Source organism: Rhinatrema bivittatum, chromosome 3, assembly GCF_901001135.1.
Source record: "Rhinatrema bivittatum chromosome 3, aRhiBiv1.1, whole genome shotgun sequence".
Lineage (NCBI taxonomy): Eukaryota > Metazoa > Chordata > Amphibia > Gymnophiona > Rhinatrematidae > Rhinatrema > Rhinatrema bivittatum.
Window position 1 is genome coordinate 583,313,046 of NC_042617.1, and position 19,512 is coordinate 583,332,557.

Below are 19,512 nucleotides of genomic sequence, written 5' to 3' on the forward strand. Positions count from 1 at the left end.
ACTTCACATGTTCAATTGCAATTGAGCTCTAGCTTACTGTAAAAGGTGAACTCACAGCCATAGAAAAGGATTTCAGTTATTCATTTCCTACAAACTGAACAGACTAGGTATCCCAGTGACAAAACATACAGGGGCAGATTTTAAAAGCCCTACACACGCCGAGCCTATTTTGCATAGGCCTGGCGATGCGCGCACCCCCGGGACGAGCGTATGTCCCAGGGCTTGATTAAAGGGGCAAGGGCATGTGCAGAGGCCTCCATAGGGCCTCTAGGCCGGGGGATTGTTCGCCAGCACTTGGCCGGCATGCGCAACCTACGCCTGCCCGGATGCAGGCGCAACTTGCAAAACAAAGGTTAGGGAGGGTTTAGGTAGGGCTGGGGGGCGGAAGGAAAGTTCCCTCCGAGGCCGCTCCGATTTTGGAGCGGCCTTGGAGGGAACAGGGAAAGCCATCTGGGCTCCCCTAAGGCTCGGCGTGCGCAAGGTGCACAAGTGTGCACCCCCTTGCGCACACTGACCCCGGATTTTATAACATGCGCGCAGCTGCGCGTTCATGTTATAAAATCGGGTGTAGATTTGTGTGCGCTGGGTTGCGCGCACAAATCTACGCCCACGTGTAGGTATTAAAATCTGCCCCACACTCTTTAACTGGATCATGGCCTGCATCAAGCACTGCTATGTTGCACATTCCCTCCATCTCCCAAACCCAGTGAGGGCACATCAAGTTCATGCCACAGTGGCATCAATTGCACACAATTGCACACATCTATTCACACCTTCATCTCGCATTACTCCCTACATAAAGCAGCCACAGTTGACAGTTCAGTAGGCGCAGCAGTCCTTAATTGCACCACTACATCTTAGCATGCTGTCCACGAAAGGGTCTGGGTTGCAAAAAAAAAAAAAAAAAAATAGAAATTAAGCGAAGAAAAGTCTTTATACTTTCATTGCAACCCACAGCTTGGGACTCCCCATTGAGCATGGCAAATTCAGCCTGCTTATCGACAGAAAAAAGCAAGATTTGCTTACCAGAAATGGTGTTTTCTGTAGATAGCAGGATGAACTAACCATGCAAAATCCGCCCCCATCCCTGGACAGCAACGACTCGAACTGAATCAACTAACTTTGGTATCACCTGTAGAGAGTTCTGGAACCTCTAGTTGTACAGGAATGCCCATGCATGCTCAATACACAAAAACTTCAACTGACTTTGAGAGACAGCTCTGCATCGTGCCACTTGATGACATCACTCATTGTGCATGGCTAATTCATCCTGCTGTCTATGGAAAACACCGTTTACAGTAAGCAAAGCTTACTTTTTTGTTTAATCCTTATTTTACCTGTTGCTGATTGCAAATTTAAATCATTTTCCATTCACTTTCCCCACATTTTGTTTATAAACTCAATAGTTTCCTAGCTTCTAGACAGATGCATTCAGGACCAGTGGTTAGGCACCTTTACCAGCAGATGGAGACAGAGCAAACTGACGTCACAGGATATATATACTCCTGCAGTGACATCAGCCTGCCAGTATTCTCCATCTCCAGCAGATGGGGGACATATATTTCCCTACTGGGGATTGCTTCAGAATTTAGAGGAGAATTAATTGGAAATTTGAGTTGCCCCACTCTCCTGCAGGGGGTTGTAAAAACAAAAACAAAAAAAACCCCAAATCCACCCCAACCCTTCAATTTTACTTCATTGCACCCCCCCCCTCCCGACCCCCCCAAAACTTGCAGAAATTGCCTGGTGGTCTAGCGGGAGTCCCGGGAGCGATCTCCCGCTCTCGGGCTGTCGGCTGCCAGTAATCAAAATGGCGCCGATGGCCCTTTGCCCTTTCCATGTGACAGGCTATCGGTGCCATTGGTCGGCCTCTGTCACATGGTAGGAGCAATGAAGGGTTGGGGTGGATTTGGGGGGGGGTTGTTTTTGTTTTTACAACACCCCGTCTTCCCCCCGGGGTTTCGGGGCCCCCCCCAGGGACTTTTGGTGTCTTGGGGGGGGGGGGGTGCAATGAAGTAAATTTGAAGGGTTGGGGTGGGTTTCGGGTATCATTGCGGGGGATGTGGCAGCCGAAATAAAATCGGCCCGGTCAGCCATATGATACCAAGTACCGTGTTTCCCCGAAAATAAGACATCCCTGAAAATAAGCCCTAGCCATTTTTTTGGAGATAAAAAAGAATATAAGACCTGTCTTATTATCGGAGAAACACGGTAGTGGTGGCGGCAGAGTTGAGAAAGGATGAGATCCTACTACACCCGTATTTGGACGACTGGCTAATTCGGACCAAGTCTCTGGAAGAGAGCCGCCTGGTGACCTGCAAGGTGATCTCCCTGTTGTAGGAGCTCAGTTTGGTGGTAAACCTAGCCAAAAGCAGTCTTCAACCATCTCATTCGTTGGAGTATCTGGGTGTTCGGATCAACATGAGGCAGGGCAAAGTTTTCCTGCCAGAAGCTTGTATTCAGAAGTTGATGACACAGATGTGTCTCTTGGTGAAAACTATATACCCAACAGCGTAGTCCTTTCTACAGTTGCTTGGTTTGATGGCAGCAACCCTGGAAGTGGTGCCGTGGGCGAGGGTGCATATGCGTCCTCTTCAGCGCTTCCTGCTGTCTCACTGGAACCAGCAATCTCAGGACTTTTCGATTCGGCTCCACCTGCCGATGGAAGTCTGCTCTCACCTCCAGTGGTGGTGGGAAGTGGACCATCTGAGAAAGGGAGTTTCCCTGACAACGCCAGACTGGTTGGTATTCACGACAGATGTGAGCTTCCAATTCAGAAAAGATGTAACAGAGACAGAGAATTACATAACACCTGATTTATAAAAGGGTTTCCCCCCATTTCAAGCTCAAAAACCTTCAATGAATCTTGTTACATAGATACTCTGTATTTTCCGGTAGTGTTCCCTCTTTCATTGCTTTGGGGTTTTTTCCCCATTTTCCTATCACATAATACTCTATGGTGTAGGCAGGTTAGTATAATTATATCTAGCAGCAGTAACAGAAGTACATCACAGAGTGATTATGCAAAACTGGCTGCGTTCTTCCATTACCAGTACCCAACTCCTCACCCAGAGACTTCTGTCAAGAGAACGGATGAGGCATCTCCATAAGAACCTGTACACTAGTATCTTGAGGGTTCTCGTGTTGGCAAACTGCTCTAACTTAGCCCTCAGTTCACTGACATCAGAAAAACCATCAGTACCAATACCAGACAGCTATGGATGGTGCCCTATCTGTTAACCTCTAACTAACCTAACAGTGAGGTGCCCATGGCTCCATCTGGCATCGCTTTACAAGAACTCAAGCCATTCGTTTTGAAGTTGTGTGGCACAGTAGAACTGTATTTAGTCATTGCTTTTTAAGCTCCCTTCTCATCAGATTAGAACGGCAGTGTCTCTAGAAATTTAGTGGGGCTTTACGTGCCACAGTGTCAGTAAAAAAATAAAATAAAAATGCCTTGATCAATTGCCCAAGTCTGTCTTCCTGACACATAAAGCCCTGATCGCTGTACAGAGCCTGAGACAAGAATTGACACGGGCCCCTCAGGACTTTCACCCATCCTTTGCTGATGGGCCATGTTGCTGAAGATCCGCCGTAACTGTTTGGTACAATGAAAATTACACTGCAAAATTATTACGGTCATAAAAACGAAATTCACAGGCTGCAATCCAGCGTCCACATTTCTTCCGCTGACAGCGGCAATCAATCCTAGAACAATCTGTTCTGTTAGACTCCTGCTGTCCACCGAGCCTGTAAGCAAAGGCAGGAGCTCTACAGTAGCAGGCACACATGTTATCTTTATTCCTGTAATATTTTCCTAATGCCATTGTTAGTGTGAAGCAGGTGCACGGTGCTGCTTATCCACAGATGCAAGGGAATGGTTGCTGATAAAGCAGCTTAACGAGGGGGACCTGGGGGAGGGAGGGTCCCCTTAACAGGACCTCTTGCTTTAAAGTGAGGGGACCAGAAGTGTTTACCCCAGTGCGCTGTGAGGCTGTAAATCATATTGGGTAAAAAATATATTACCGAGAGATGAATTTATGGCAGTAATCCTGATTTTTGTTGTGTTTTCACAGGGCATCCAGCAAAGGAAAAAAAAAGTAGCTATTCATCTATTCTCCTTAGAAGAGCTTAACAGCAAGGTGTTGGATGTAGTGTCCGTTCAGAAAAGGATATATTGAAATGAACATTCTTTCAGTAAAAGGGTCAATACATTGAAAATTGTTATTTTTAAAAGGTTTTTTTATTAGTTCTATATTTACTTAATGATCACCTGTATCAAAGCAGCTACCACTGCATTTAGAACTGTTGTAACGTTCACAAGTTTAGGAATGAATCCTACTATTCTTACCTCATTATTGTATAAATTTCTGCAATGAATTAAACTGCTTTGTGATGCAGTAAAATAGGTCCTACTGAACTGAATTAAGATATTTTCAAATATGTGTCTGTAACAAAAAATAAATACATACATTTTAAACCTGGCTTTTATACTTATTCTGTCTGTTTTAAATGACAACCTGCTCATTCTGTAATTTTGTTAAGCCGTAAGCTCTAAGGGGCCGATGTAATACGGTGCGCCGAAGCTGCCGTGGGTCTGTGGGCGCGTGTACACATGTTTGTATGTGCGTCTTCCCGCGCAAAGCCCTATACAGGAATGTAATAAGAGTTTTGTGCCTGGGAAAAAAGCACGTACGGACGCGCTCACAGACCCGCGGTTTTTCCTGCGCGAATACATGCTAACGGCATGCAAAGGAGGTGATTAGCTAATCATAGGCAATGCAGATATGCGAGCAACTAAGCGCCTAGCTGAGCACTCAAACGGCAAGGTACGCTAGGCGCCGTCCTGGGTGCCTGATCGTGCAGATTTTTCTGCCACGAACAGATGAGCGGCCTGATAAGCGCCTGCCTGAACTCCTATCTTGGCTTCAGAGTGGCCAGCTTAGCAAAGCGTTTTTCATGGCGTCCGAGGTAGGGGCTTCCCTGGGCGGACAGATACACGGCCAGAAGAGCCGCTAAATTGTTGTGAATTATCACCCATGAAAATATTTGCCATGTTTTCTGCAGCACAGATATTTGAAATATTAAAAATACTTTCACTTAATAGGGAGACCCGTTTGCTCGCTCACTCGCTTTTGTGCGTGGATTATTGGCGCGGGTTTTGAGCGCGGATGTGGCCGCTTCTTACGTAGGCCCAGCTCCACACTTAGGTATGCGCATTTTTCCGTACGTGCGTGGATTTCCATGCGCAAGTCATTTGCATGATTTTTTTTTTTTTTTTACGTCCTGCGGAAGCAGCAGCTTCAGCCACGTGCGGTGATCGAAACCCGCGCACATAAGGAGCGCCTGTTTTGCCACGGGTCTTATCACATCGGCCCCTGTGTTAGCTACACTTCAGTTTACTAACCTAAATTACCCTCTGTAGCCAAGCACAAAATCAAGACAGTGTTTCTCATGCCTCCTCCCATCCCCAACACCAGAGTCATGCATGGCTGCTGCCTGTTACTGGGTACTCTACATTTTAAAAATATAGAATATGATGGCAAATAAAGATAGCATGGCCCATGCAGTCTGCCCATTTCCCCTTCCTATTGCAATACCACAATTCCCATTCAATTTCCAATTTTACCCATCCCCCCCCCCAGCTAAGATTGCTCTGTGTTTATTTAATGCTTTCTTGAATTCTGAAACTGCTACTGCCTCTACCACCACCATTATTCCATACATGAGCAAACCTTTCTGTAAATATTCTCTTGTTATCCCTGAGTCTTCCACATTCAGCCTCATAGCAAGACTCCCTTATTGATGTTTATGCAATATTAATAGTTTCAAGATTATCGTGTTCCCCTCCCCCCTCCATTTTCTCTTCTAGGTCTTTAAATCTTGCTTCCTTGGTCTTACGATCTTCCTTACGGTCTTCCTTGGTCCTGCGCCATTTTGGTAACCGTTCACTGGACGGACTCTATTCCATCTATATACAGTCTCCAGAACTGCACACATTACTTCAGATGAAACCTCACCAGTTACTTGTACAGAGGAATTTTGCTTTCTTTTTCTCCTTGTTATACCATTTCTTATACACCCTAGCATTTCTTTGGCTCTGGCCACCATCTTATTGATATCATCAGATATGATCGACTCAAGACCCCTCTTTTATCTGGTGCTCAACAGTGCTTCACACTGCCCCCCCCCCCCCCCCGTGTCATACACTGCTCGCTTGGATTTCTTTGCCCCAAATAAATGACTGCTTCAGCCTGAGACACTAAAATCACTAATTTTTAGAGATGTGAATCGGAACTGAAATCCGAACCGATTCTGGTTCCGATTCACATCTCTACTAATTTTTGCTTGCTCAGTATTTTGCTGCTGAATTTTTTCCCTTACCCAAGTTGCACAAAACTGAAGCCTTTTCCAGTAAATGTGCTATTTAAAGAACATAAGAAGCTGCCATACTGGGTCAGACCAAGGGTCCATCAAGCCCAGCATCCTGTTTCCAACAGTGGCCAATCCAGGCCATAAGAACCTGGCAAGTATCCATAAACTAAGTCTATTCCATGTTACCATTGCTAATGGCAGTGGCTATTCTCTAAGTGAACTTAATAGCAGGTAATGGACTTCTCCTCCAAGAACTTATCCAATCCTTTTTTAAACACAGCTACACTAACTGCACTAACCACATCCTCTGGCATGATTTAAAAATCATACAAGGCAACTGCTGCAGATTGTTCACCCTTATTTCCCAGTTTATCGCCCAGTCTTTAAAATGTCTGTCCAATATTTTGTGATTCTGATTTTATTTATGTCACAATTTTTTAAACCACCTTTCTGGCCCTAATCAGACCACCAAAAGCATTGTACAAACAATCAAAAAAATAAAGCAGTGTAAAAACATAAAATAACTCACATATCTTACTTAGTATTTTCCTATTCCACAAACTCCAAACACTAACAAGATCTGATAAGGGAGTCCTCCTAATGATCTCAAGTTTTCTCGGGCTGTACAAAGCAGGGTGGGAGGCTGCATGTGCAAATGCTACGTCTTCACATCCAGATGATAATACTTGGAAAAAGTGTGTAAGGAAGACCACGTCACAGCTCGGCAAATGTCAACGGGAGAGAAAAAAATCTAACCTCCACCCATGACATTGCCTGAGCCCTAGTAGAATGAGCCCTATCCTGAGTAGGTAACGGCTTTTCAGTGGCCAATTATGCAGCCGTGACTACCTCCTTAATCCAGCGAGCTATTGTAGCCCACAAAGCTGGCTCGCCCTGTTTACCTCCACCATGAAGGACAAATAGGCAATCTGTCTTTTGGACCACTGGCACTGTGGCATGCAAGGTTATGTGGATCCCAAACCTTTGACCTAGTCAAATCTAAGACAAAAAGCACACAATGAAAACAGATAACTGGAAAGTGGTTTTTTTCCAACCTGTGACCACTTTATTATACAACAACTATGATCAACAGATTGAAAGCAAGTCAACATCTTTGATAATCACATTCTGCAAGGACAAGATATCAAATTGCACATGACATTGTAATTGAAATGAACAGCACGTTGAGTGAAGACCTGTACATATATTGTTCCAAATGGTAACATTACATATACAGGTTTAATATCTTATCCTTTTGTATAATCATGATTACAGCAAAGAACATAGAAAGCGGAAGTGGCACCCTAAGAGCTATAGTATAGCTCTAATGTTAGAGCTGATAGCAACACAACTGTGTGATGTTAACAAGAAGGCTCCAGACAGTCCATGTTGAATGAATGCACTCAAGGGGACAGCTTAAGGGCCAAGGCAGCAGAGTTTAACAAGAAGGCAGCAGAACCAGGAGCAAAGAGGACAGCATGGAGGCTGAAGACCAGGGAAAGACACTGCAGCATGGAGGGAGGAGCCCCAGGAAAAGACAGCAACATGGGCGCAGGAGGCCCAGGAGAAGATACAGCAGCATGGAGGCAGCAGCAGGATGAGCTTTCATCCTGCTGCAGCATGGAGGCAGCAGCAGGATAAGATGAGTTGAGATGAGACACCAGCATGGAGGCAGCAGCAGGATGAGCTGAGATGAGATGACATATCAACATATTCACAGCCCACAGCAAAATTTAAGATCCTCTGGAAAGGCATTATTATCCATCCTATCACCATAATTAGCGCATTTTAACACAGAGCTCTTTCCCTAGCTGGTCCAAAAATATGGAATACATTGCCTTTAGACATAAGGTTGGAGTCTCACGCACAATCATTTAAGAAAAAACTTAAGACATGGCTTTTTGAGCAAGCATTCGAGCATGCTTTAGCTTAGTCAGACTCAGCCCCTGGTTTCTTATTCTTGTTCTTATTTTTATCTGATTTTATTTTATCATATTTTATTTATTTTTACTCTATTTATGTTAATTGTGTTTTTTACCTAATTTTACTGTACTTTAATTTAATTTTCTTCATTATAATTAATATTTCACAGGTAGCTCGAGTTAATTTTAAGTAAATGCATTATAATTTAAATGTTTTATATACCTTTATGAATGTAATCTAGTTTGATCATGTCATGTTTTTTATTGTATAGATGTAAACTGATATGATGTCCCCATGAATATCGGTATATAAAAGTGAATAAATAAATAGAGGCAGCAATAGGATGAGCTGAGATGAGACACCAGCACAGAGGCAGCAGCAGGATGATATTAGATTAGTTGAGAAAAACACCAGCATCAGAAACAGTAGATAAAACAGACACCAGCATCAGGAGCAGGAGATGAGGCATGATTGGAAAAGAGGGCAGCTGGACCATGACTGAAGATCACATGAAGGAGGCTGGAGTACAGGCAGACCACCGAGAAGAGCTTTAGAACTAGACAGCAAGTCAACAGTGGTAGATACTAGACCATCCCCTTCAGCAAGCCAGCACAGTAACTCTGTGGTCAAGAAAGGCCCAGCAGGCTTCTGCCATCTAGCTGGCACACAAACTCTGTACAGAGGCCCAGTCAGGCTTCTTTGGACAAGTCTTGTTAGTTGGCATTGAACGTCAGTAGGTCTGCTCCTTCATAGCCCTTTGCCATGGCGTGACTTGCCACTTGGCGTCGGCGTATCTTTGGGGGGGCCTACCCCTGGGTCGTCTCTCGGGTCAGGGACTGCTGTAGGGCATGGAGTCCTTGGATGCTGGGAAAGGCACAGGTGGAGGCTCGGGCACACATTGTAATACCTGAATCAAGATGCTGGTCATGTTATTAAATGATGTCACTGACATTGTCAGAGTTTGTGTATGTACTGCCGTCTGAACACACAAGGCCTGGGTTTGACTGTTGACAGCCCTCTTCAGGTACACTAGCTCTGCCCAAATGGTGGAGGTGTGCTCCATGCCTCCTTTCCAGCCGGTCTAACTGCTCATACATTATGGTGTGTGTTGGTGCTGGTGGCGGTGGCGGTGCTAGTGCTGGTCGTAGCATGACCTGATGTTTCTGCCTCCAAAAGTGGCATGAGGGGGCTGGTGGGCTGCTCCTGCTGAGTGCCTGCAGCCTCGTGTTGGCAACATGGTGTGCTCAACAGAGGTTGCAGTTTCTCAACTGGCTCCCACTGCAGGCTAGGTTCCTCCATGGAGGCTGATATATTTAGGTGCACATTGAATGGGCTTGCTGAGCCAAGGGGTTCCTGCATCTGGCTGTGCTCAGGAGGGTAATGGTGGTGCTGCTCCTCCTCCTCCTCACTGACCTGTGTCTGTGTGTCATCAGCAAGAGGGCACGGAAAAGCGCTGCTGCGCTGCTGGTCCCTGGGACTTGAGGGCTGGGACCAGCAGATTGCCAGGTAAGAGCTGTGGAAACAGAAGAAGACAAGAAGTTACCGTTTTGCATGAGATGCGCACATTGCATCTCAATCAATGTGAGCAACTTATGTCAAATGATGTGGACAACAGCAGCAGCCTTGCCATTTACAGGTGAGGTGAACTTACCAACTCCAGCTCGCAGGGTGTCCAGCCACTCCCTCTAACACGTCCAGTCCCAGCCGTTGGATGAGGCACCCCTCCACTGGTCTGTCACATATACTTGTTCCTGTTTGACACCTTGGTTTTCAATTTAGTCTTTATGTCACGGTATCTGTGGGCCACGTGCTCCCCACTCCACTTCACGTCACTGCACCTGGATATAGCCTGAGTAATGGTACGCCAGAACTGGCCCTTGGATGCCCTCGATGTCCTGGTCACATGGTTCCTGAGGAGCATGGCGTAATGTTCGAGGACCCCTGCAATAATCATTTCATTGTCCTCCATGCTGAACTTCAAAACCCTCAGATGAGCACACTCTGCTGCCTGGCTGCCAAAATGGGGTGCCACTTCTGCTTTCAGAGAGGTGTCCTCCCTTTCCTCACTCTTGCTCCTACTTCCCTCTCGCCTTCCTTCCTCCTCTCTCTTGTTCCTGCCCAACAAACTCCCTTCCCCTCTGCCCTCTCTGTCTATCCCTAGCCTGCCGTCCTCCTCCCTCCGTACTCGCCTGCCTATTCCCTTCTCCCTCCCACCTCCTCCTATCCCTTCCCTCCTGCCTATCTTTACTCCTGTCCCTGACCCTACTCCTCCTGACCTCATCCTCCCTCCCCCTCTCCTCCCTCCTCTCCTGACACCAGGCCTCTCACACTCCATCCTCACCACTCCTCAACACATCTACGCCTCACCACTCCTCCGCTTTATCACCACGCCTCACCAAAACACAAAGACAGACAGACAAACAAGCAAACTAACAAAAACGTTCACACACAAATCAAGATAATAGACAAAGGGAAAGGGAAACAAACCACAGGATACCTCACTCAGAAATCGCTAAATACCTCAAACCAACTACCAACTGCTACCAACTCTCCTCTCTCCAAACACCTGTCATTCCCTCAAAGAGGTAGCTACAGGAAGCCGGTATATATAAACCAGAAAAATAATGTGCCAAACATAAATCAACACACGCTGTGCTGACACTATACGCAATGCACTGTGCTTCGAGAAAATTGCCTATGCGATGTGGTACACAGGAAATTAGCTTAACCACACCCCTTTTTTATCACAGGCGCTATTTCTGCTATATTTATAGCATTTTGATTCATCTAGGCCTAAGTTTGTACCTGAGGCAATGGAGAGTGAAGTAACTTGCCCAACATCATGTTAGGATTTGTGGGTTTTGTGGACCCTTGGCCCAAGGTGAGGGTTGATGCAGCCTGTGGGGAGGAGCCCCACAGGTCCTCACCGTTGGGAGGCGAGGTCAGCTGCCGCAGGGGACACGGTGGTAGTAGCAGTAGAGAGATAGAACATCCTGCGTCACTGCCACGTCATCACAGGTACTTGCAGAGAGAGTACTGTGAGGTGTCCCGAGGAGCGGGACAAGAGACACAGTTCGGATGAGATACACAGTACTCAGGCAGGAGTGGAGATACAAGTGCCAGAGCAGGAACCTCCGACAGAAGCGCTAGGCAGGCCCCGAGGAGCAGGGAGCGCGAGACAGGAACTTCTGGAGGAATGCTGACCGGAGGGGTGGGACAGGGTAGTAACAGAGACTCTGGTGTGATGACGTAGGGTTGCCCCGAGGAGCGGGGCTGCGTAAAGTAGAGTCTCTGGAAGAGAAATGTAGGCACTACCCCAAGGAGCGGGGAAGCGCAGAGTACAGTCACTGGTGTAGGCACTGCCCCGAGTGAGGAAGCGCAGAGTCGAGTCTCCAATGCAGTAAGATAGTTCGTGGGGCAACCCCGAGGAGCAGGGAAGCCGGCAGGCAGGACCTCTGTGTCTTCGGCCATGGGAAGGATGGGCTCCAACTGTGGCTCTTCCAGAGCCTCACATTTTCATGTCTTTGGCTATGGGTGAGATGGGCTCTGCCTGCGGCCCTCCTGGGCCTCTCTTTTTTGTGTCTTCACCTGTGGGCAAGATAGGATCCACCTTTGGCTGCAGGTGGGATGAGCTCTGCCTGTGGCTTTTCTGGGCCTCACTCTTTCCTTTCTTCGGCAACAGATAGAAAGACTGCACCGGTGGCCCTGTTTGGCTGGTATCCCTCCTTGGGCCATGGCTATTACTGAGCCTTTTTCTTTATATTTAGCCACGGGCATTAGGCTGCTCTCCTTGTCTTCTACCACCGATGGAAAGGGCTCCGCAGGTGGCATCTTTCTACTTTGGCCGAGGGGGCTTGTGCTGGCAATTTTGGCACCCTCTAAGGGTTGGCGCCTAGTGCAAGTGCCAGCCCTGCCCCCACAATCCTATTTTCAGCTTCTCACACCTACGCCCTCTCAGCCCTCCTTCGCATCCTGGGGGTTTTGCCGCAGGGTTTACACTGTTTGCTGCTGGGATCACACAAGATTTCCCTTCTACATTCAATCAGGGGAATCCCTCATCCAGTTTGCCAAATGCTATTATTTCTTCGATGGACACTAGTGAACAGGGTTTTTCTCCCCCCTCCATTGCCGTGCTCCACCCACCTGGAATCTGGGGAAGGACATTGGCAGACTGCACACTGTGAGGTATGAGGGGGGAAACTGCTCCCCAGGGCTAAGGCTGGACTCAAGCTATCGTGAAGATTATTCAGCACTAGTCTGCACTAAGGATCCACCAGGAAAAGCCAACCTGATCACACACTGGACCATGTTGAAGCTGGTGAGTGCCAAAGACTCTGAGATGTAAACCCCAGGTTTCTCTTTCCTTTTCACCATCATTAATTCAAAAAGATAAGTAATATCAAAACTGAATACAGTATCAAAGTAAGCGGTACATAAATCAATACAGCTAAATAGGAAACAGACAGAAATAAAAAGAGAAGAACACTTTCCTTATATATCTTCCATCTGAAAGACAGTATCCTTGGAAACCTGGAAGACTGCAAGCTTGGGGACCCTAAAAAGAACCAGCTGATTCATTCTATGTTCCTTTCAGAGCATCCAAAGAAATGGGCAAATGCAATTCCTTATATATTATATATATCCCTCTGCAAGTTAGGTGTTTCAGTTTGCACTTTATCCAGGAAGGTATTTCAGTACTAGTTTTTATCTCCCCATTTATAGGAGTCATCAAAGGTCTTAACTCATTATCAGCTCATTGGTATTGGTACTAGACTTTGTTATTTGATTTTGCCAGGTGTTAAGAGACACTAGATATCTTAATCTTTGATCTCTCACCCCCTCCCCGGTTGTTAAAAGACACCAGATTTTCCCCAGGGTCATCCCAGCTCTCCATCAGCCCAGGAAGGTCATGATAGTGTCATGCCTTTATGCAATCCCTGTACTCAACTTATATGCAATAATCATAGAAACATAGAAATGACAGCAGAAGAAGACCAAACGGCCCATCCAGTCTGCCCAGCAAGCTTTCACACCTATTTGTTTTCATCAATCATTAGAGCCTGTTCTGATCCATCCCTTACCTCCACCGGGAAGCAACCAGGCCCGGCTCTCCCCCGTTGCCACTCGCCACAGCCGACACCAACCACCATTGTCATGGCCTGCCCTCGCAGCTCGGCACATCGCCATCCCGACCTCTGGGCCTGCCTCCCTAAGTGCGTACAAGCACCCCCGTTGCTCCAAATTTAAAGGGCCTGCAGCGGTAAAGTTCCCCGCAGCCTGTGAAGATGACGTCAGGCAGGATGGGTATAAATTAACCCGCCCTGCCTCCAGCACTTTGCCTCAGCAACGGGTCCTGCTCTGCTTCAGAGTGCGAGTTCTGCGTTGATTCCTGATCCTGCGTTCCAGCCTTGACTCCTGATCCTGCATTCCTTCCTTGCTCCTTGTTTCCTGTACTGTGCCTCCTGCTCCTTGTCTCTCTGGACTGACCTCCTGGTTTTGACTCCGCCTGGTAACTCGATTCTGCCTGACCTCTGCCCACCTGACCTCCGCCTGGTAAACCGACTCTACTTGACCTCCGCCTGCCCTGACCTCCAGTTGGTTTCTCCATCTTCACCTGTTTGCCGTCTGTCCTGACCTCTGGCCTGTTCCTGGTTCCGTTTGCTGCCACCTTCCTCGACTTTTGCCTGCCCGACGCTGCTTCAGCCTCCTCCTCTGGTTCCACGCTGTGAGAGACCCTCACCTAAGTGCTGCCGGCCCCGGCACACAAGGGCTCAACCTGCGGGAAATGAGGGCTGGTAAAGGTGAAGCTCCAGTTGGGTCTTCTCCACTTGCACCACCTCCCAACGACGAGGACCAACAGGGGCCCTCTCCTGGTGGTAGGGTCAACCTCTTCTCGACGTAAGGGACCACATCCTTAACAAAGGCAATATTTCAGAAGAAGTACGTATTTGCTGACCAAGGAAGCAAGAGGCTGTCTCTTTATGGTGCTCAGATCAGCCAACCTCCACCTGACCCATAATCCCATTTGACCCTGCAAATTTTGATGGGAATTTTCCTGGCAAGTCCCACACCCAACAAATGAGTGAGGAAGGGGCATTCGCCAGGGCACTGATGTCATATTAATGCTCAGCTCCACGCACCAGGGAACCCAAGCTTGCTAAATATGCTGAAGGTAGGATAACGGGTACACTCTGTATCAGGGCTTCCCAACCCAGTCCTCTGGGCACAACTAACCAGTCAGGTTTTCAGGATATCCACAATGAATGTGCATGAGATAGATTTGCATAAATGGTGAATAGTGACTGGAAACCTGACTGGCTAAGTGTGCCCCGAGAACTGGATTGAGAAGCACTGTATGGACTTGCAGTCTTTCTCTGTCCTCATTTCTATATTTCTTTTTCTTCTGTGTTCGCTTACTTCCAAGGGAGCTGAAAATCCTCATTCTTTTGATTCTAATCTAGAGGCACATAAGCCGGATCACTAAAGGTCTGTGACATCTGGACGCAGTTCTTTATGGAAATGTCTCATTACCTCTTACAGAGAAGATTCTGCTGCTTGAATTCACCCTAGAAATGATCACCAGGTGGCACCAAAATACCTGCATAAGTAAAACTGGTAATGTAGTGCAGGATCTCGGTTTACACTATTAGTGCAATCAGACAAGCTGCCACAAAGGTGATAATCGGAGCATTTCATTTTCCGCAGTGATTTTTAAAAACCTTAAAAAAAAAAAATTTAAAAAAAAAGGGTGTCCACAGCATATAGTAAACTGCTCCTATTGAGATGAATTTTAAAAGAGTTGCTCACATAAAAAGGCCCATATATGCGAGTATATGGGCTGAGTACTCACAAGTCTCATTTTAAAAGCGGCAAATTATTTACTTAGTGGTTAGAGCAGTGGACTATGAACCAGGAGACCAGGGTTCGAGTCCTGCTGTCGCTCCTTGTGACCTTGGGCAAGTCTCTTTACCCTCCATTGCCTCAGGTACTAACTTAGGGCCTCATTTTCTAAAGTATTGCAGGCCTGCGATACTTTATGTAATGAGGGGTGGGGGGGCCGAAACGGGGGGCGGTCCTGCGCTAGCCGGCAGCGATCGCACCGCCGCGGTGCGATCGCTGCCGGTTTCGCACCCAATAGCGCCACTATAGAAGGTGTATCTATTGGGCGCGAAGTAGGACGCGAAAAGGCCCTTACCTTTTCGTAGTCCGCGGCGTCTTCGCGGAGTCGGCCCGGTCCCGGTGACGCCCCGACTCCTCCTCTTCCGGGGCCGACTCCGCCCCCATCTTGATATCGCACGCGATAAGGGACTTTTCGCGTGCGAAACGTCCCTTATCGTGTGCGATCCGTCTGGTAAATGACCCCCTTAGATTGTAAGCTCTCTGGGGATAGGGAAATACCTACAGCACCTGAATGTAATCCACTCTGAAATGCTGAAAAAAAGTGTGAAAAAGCAGAATATAAATCCAAATAAATTTTTAAAAAAAATGTGCGTGAGCAACAGAATGAGTGTAAAAAGGGGGCGGATTTGGGACAGGTCAAGGGCATTCTGGGGCGGGACCAATATTTACAAGCATTAATCCCAATTTTAAAACTAGCACGCGCAACATGCGTATGGCTGTTACCAAGTCATATTTACTTCTGTTTTTTATCAGAATAATTCTGAATAAAACTCATTATAGCCAAAAACTCTCTGGGTGAGGGGTCTGGGTAAACTAGATGAAGTGTAGGCTGGAAAATTAGAGGAGTCTAGATGAACTAGGGGTCACAAAATGAAACTCAATGGAGGTAACCTGCACAGATGGCAATTACTACCCTTAACAGAATGCATGGGGGTAACCTGCACGGAACGGCAGTTTCTACTCTTAACAATGCATGGAGGTAACATGCACGGGACGGCAGTTTCTACTCTTAACAGAATGCATGGGGATAACCTGCACGGGACGGCAGTTTCTACTCTTAACAGAATGCATGGGGGTAACCTGCACGGAACGGCAGTTTCTACTCTTAACAATGCATGGAGGTAACATGCACGGGACGGCAGTTTCTACTCTTAACAGAATGCATGGGGATAACCTGCACGGGACGGCAGTTTCTACTCTTAACAGAATGCATGGGGATAACCTGCACGGGACGGCAGTTTCTACTCTTAACAGAATGCATGGGGGTAACATGCACGGGATGGCAGTTTCTACTCTTAACAGAATGCATGGGGGTAACATGCACGGGATGGCAGTTTCTACTCTTAACAGAATGCATGGGGGTAACATGCACGGGATGGCAGTTTCTACTCTTAACAGAATGCATGGGGGTAACCTGTAGAGATGTGAATCGTGTGATCGTCTTAACGATCGATTTCGGCTGGGAGGGGGAGGGAATCGGATCGTTGCCGTTTGGGTTTTTTAAAAATCGTGAAAATCGTGAAAATCGAAAACCGGCACACTAAAACATCCCTAAAACCCACCCCGACCCTTTAAAATAAATCCCCCAACCTCCCGAACCCCCCCAAAATGCCTTAAATTACCTGGGGTCCAGTGGGGGGGAAGGCGGGAAAACCGGCACACTAAAACAACCCTAAAACCCACCCCGACCCTTTAAAATAAATCCCCCACCCTCCCGAACCCCCCCAAAATGCCTTAAATTACCTGGGGTCCAGAGGAAGGGTCCCGGTGTGATCTTTTACTCTCGGACCTCCGGTGCTTGTAGAAATGGCGCCGGCGCTACCTTTGCCTTGTCATATGACAGGTCAAAGGTAGCGCCGGCGCCATTTTGTTTTTTGTCCCCCGAGGTCAGGAGCGTAGGAGATCGCTCCCGGACCCCTGCTGGACGCCCAGGGACTTTTGGCCAGCTTCGGGGGGCCTCCTGACCCCCACAAGACTTGCCAAAAGTCCAGCGGGGTCCGGAACGACCTCCTGCAGTCGAATCGTGTTGTCTACGGCCGGCGCCCCCCCCAAGCTGGCCAAAAGTCCCTGGGGGTCCAGCGGGGGTCCGGGAACAACTTCCTGCATGCGAATCGTTTTTCCGTACGGAAAATGGCGCCGGCCGTACGGAAAAACGATTCGCGGCAGGAGATCGCGCCCGGACCCCCGCTGGACTTCCTGCATGCGACGACTTCCTGCATGCGAATCGTTTTTCCGTACGGAAAAATGATTCGCGGCAGGAGATCGCTCCCGGACCCCCACTGGACCCCCAGGGACTTTTGGCCAGCTTGGGGGGGCCTCCTGACCCCCACAAGACTTGCCAAAAGTCCAGCGGGGTCCGGAACGACCTCCTGCAGTCGAATCGTGTTGTCTACGGCCGGCGCCCCCCCAAGCTGGCCAAAAGTCCCTGGGGGTCCAGCGGGGGTCCGGGAACAACTTCCTGCATGCGAATCGTTTTTCCGTACGGAAAATGGCGCCGGCCGTATGGAAAAACGATTCGCGGCAGGAGATCGCTCCCGGACCCCCGCTGGACTTCCTGCATGCGACGACTTCCTGCATGCGAATCGTTTTTCCGTATGGAAATACGATTCGCGGCAGGAGATCGCTCCCGGACCCCCGCTGGACCCCCAGGGACTTTTGGCCAGCTTGGGGGGGCCTCCTGACCCCCACAAGACTTGCCAAAAGTCCAGCGGGGGTCCGGAACAACCTCCTGCAGTCGAATCGTGTTGTCTATGGCCGGCGCCATTTTACGTCGCCATTTTGCGCAAAATGGCGCCGGCAGTAGACAACACGATGTTACTATGACCTAGAGATAGACTGGGCAAATTGGTGGTCAAACTGGTAATCTCGTTCACACACGTATGCTTTAAAATGTGCTCAATCGTGTTTGTAACAGTTAAGAAGTCCCAAGGAAATATTTTCGAATAATGCTTCCTCCTATAACTGCTTAAAATTAGGAGCACACATACATGTGCTCGGCGTATTTTATATAATATACCCACGCTTGCGCAATTTAAAATTCCAGCGTATGTGTGCTTGTGCCCACCTATGCATGTATATGGGCACGCGTGCTTGTTTTAAAGTTACCATCATTGGGAGGCAAGGTGAGAATTAGTGGCGTCCCTTATCATTTTCAAGAATAAAGTCAAATCTTATAGGGATAAGTCTAAAACTATAAATACTAATTCAAACGGTAAAGGCACATTGAAATCGTTCAAGCAAAACCTTGTCTATTGTGTTTGACCAGTGCCTAAGGATGTTAAGTACACACATAGGGACCCTCATTTTATTTTTCCCTGGAACTTGTCGGTGTGTTTATTACAGCAACAACAAAAGAAGAAATAGCTACAAGAAGAATGGCAAGTCTTACTTTTTCCCACGGATTTCTCCCGTGCTTGCTCTTGCTGTAATTAACACGGATAAATTCCCAGGAAAAATAAAACAGAAACTGAGAATGACGTCCCCTAAGTGTTTACTGTGCTCTTCTCCTGACGCGTCCACTCTGCTGTAAGCTTGGACTTCGCATTTCCTGAAACAGCGGCTGACATTCCGGCAGAGGCTGAGTAATGAGTAATAGGTAGGGGTAGGGCTGCTCATTATTAGTCACAGAGTAACACAAATACCGGGCTCCCAGGAGACGAGCGCCCGGAATCCGGATCTGCTACTGCCCGAGCACTTCCCCCTATTTATAGCGGCTATTTTCAGCCTGCCGGCCCCATTGGCTCACCTGGCGCAGGTGAGGCCGAGCCTTGGCGCTCAGGTGAAAGATTCCAGGCTGGGGGGGCGGGGCTTGGGAGCAGGAAGAAGGAGGGACGCGGTGGGAGGAAGGGCCCAGGCTGGGGGGGCGGGGCGTGGGAGCAGGAAGAAGGAGGGACGCGGTGGGAGGAAGGGCCCAGGCTGGGGGGGCGGGGCGTGGGAGCAGGAAGAAGGAGGGACGCGGTGGGAGGAAGGGCCCAGGCTGGGGGGGGGCGGGGCGTGGGAGCAGGAAGAAGGAGGGACGCGGTGGGAGGAAGGGCCCAGGCTGGGGGGGGGGCGGGGCGTGGGAGCAGGAAGAAGGAGGGTCGCGGTGGGAGGAAGGGCCACATGGCCATGCATAGATTGATAGATATTTTTTTGCTGCTGTTGTGTTTCTTTTCCGGTTGCTAGTGTTAAGCACAGGCTAATGAAAGCGCTGGCTGTGAAGTTAACTGCAGGAGGATAGGGGCAGGCGGATTGAAGAGACATTTAAATCAGATCTCCCTTGTCCTCAGTTACAATTACATTGAACAAAGGTAATGGAGTGGGATCCGCGAGGGG

The 19,512-nt window shown here is 48.2% G+C and overlaps 1 protein-coding gene across 1 annotated transcript in view; it reads left to right on the plus strand.

The window, feature by feature from the left end:
• The window catches only part of RSPH3 (radial spoke head 3), an 83,702-nt gene extending 79,218 nt beyond the window's left edge, over positions 1-4,484 (plus strand). Inside the window, exon 9 of the mRNA XM_029596633.1 lies at positions 4,077-4,484. The gene's annotated coding sequence lies outside the window, so the exon portion shown is untranslated. The remainder of the gene's footprint in view (positions 1-4,076) is intronic.
• Positions 4,485-19,512: the final 15,028 nt, after the last annotated feature.